Raw genomic sequence first — 1,871 nt, 5'->3', positions numbered from 1 at the left:
CTAAAGTGCTTATAAGCTGAAATTTGATAAGTTGGGGGAGACCAACTTATGGCTTTTGGCTTATTTTTGGCTTATAAGCACTTAACTTATAAGCACTTTTAATTTTACCAAACGCGTAAATAAGCCAAAAAGTACTTATAAGTCAGTTTGACCAGCTTATAAGTTTAGCCAAACACCCTCTATATAACATATATGCACTACACAAAAGTCAAGTATTTACTGTAATCAATTTTTATATTATATTTTACTTCTCTATAACATCTTTTTAGCTATAATAACAATAATCATCTTTTTAATAGTACGCACTTCGTAACATAACCCCTCTATAACAGGCATGCATGTAAAATTTCTAAGATTACTAATAATAAGTTCTAAGATTTTGACCAAATATTTTAAAATTTTAATGTGCCACTTATGGTAAAGAATATGATGTTAAAGTTAGTATACTTCCAAAATTACAGATTTTAATTAATTTCATTAAAAGATATATTTGTATATTTTTATTTCATTACCAAAAGTTTATATTGTACATAATATTTAATATTTGAACCTGTTACCTTTAGTTAGGAGCGGCTAGTTGTGAGCGGGCACGAGAAGAGGTAGAGGGCGGTTTAAGAAGTGTGGGAGAGGTGATCAGGCAAGATATGGCGAGGCTTCAGATTTCCGAGGACATGACACTTGATAGGAAGATGTGGAGGTCGAGTATTAGGGTTGTAGGTTAGGAGGTAGTTAAGTCTTTCCTTAACTTCGTGCCATTGTGAGACCAGTCTGGTAGAGTTTTTGTCTAAGATAGTTAGTGGCAATGTTGTGTCTTACTATTTCACTTTTCAGTGCAGGACCTATTTACTAGCTATCGCTTTTGCTTTGCATCTTTCTTCTGGATTTCATGTTGTTCCTATTTTTCCTATGATTTCTATGGTGATACTAATATTGTCTCCTTTTGTCTTTTTGTTTTCTTGAGCCGAGGGTCTTTCGGAAACAGCCTCTCTACTCCTTCGGGGTAGGGGTAAGGTCTGCGTACACACTACCCTCCCAAGACCCCATTAGTAAAATTTTAACGGGTTGTTGTTATTGTTGTATGTACCTTTAGTTATGAATTTATTAAGAATGTATTAGCTTTTTTTAATATATAATTAGTCAAAATGCATATCTTTTGATACTTTAATTTTAAATTTTTTTTTACCTTTTATATGTAAAATTAAAAAAGGCAAAAAAAAAAAAAATAATTTTTGAATTATCTTTATTTATGACAACCCAACCGGTATTTAAACATCAAATAACGTTATAGATGTATCAACCATTCACTTTTAAAGCCAAAAAATACGTCAGAATGAATAAAACTATTATAAAGAGGTTTGACCGCATGAGAGACTTCAATCATTTTCTTTTCGTTGATGGTGCTTTCTCTCACTCTTTATTGTTACTATTCTCATCGCAAAGAAAATATAAAAGTATTTCATAAGGGAATTAAATCATGTTGTTTGATCTCAGAATATGGTTACTTATAAAAGATATGATTTTATAGTATTTTATATTTTTTGTATTTAGACTAAATTTTATTTTCAAAAACTTAACCTTTTCTTTAATTAGGGGTAAGGGAAAGGAAAGTAGGAGAATGGATTATAAGGTGGGAATAGTGGCGGATCCAGGATTTTAAAATTATGGGTGCTCGTTGATAAAGACTCCAAAAAAAGATGAAAAAATGAATTTATTTATGGATGCTCACTCAATATTTATCTAAATATTTGTACAATAGTCTATGTAAATTACTAAATATGATCAAAGTTAATAGGTGCTTAAGCACCCACAAGTGGCTATGTGCATCCGCCACTGGGTGGGAATTGAATCCTCACCAAGAAGGTGAAAATCTA

This window comes from Nicotiana attenuata, unplaced genomic scaffold (genome assembly GCF_001879085.1).
Source record: "Nicotiana attenuata strain UT unplaced genomic scaffold, NIATTr2, whole genome shotgun sequence".
Lineage (NCBI taxonomy): Eukaryota > Viridiplantae > Streptophyta > Magnoliopsida > Solanales > Solanaceae > Nicotiana > Nicotiana attenuata.
Note: the sequence above shows the minus strand (reverse complement) of the source record.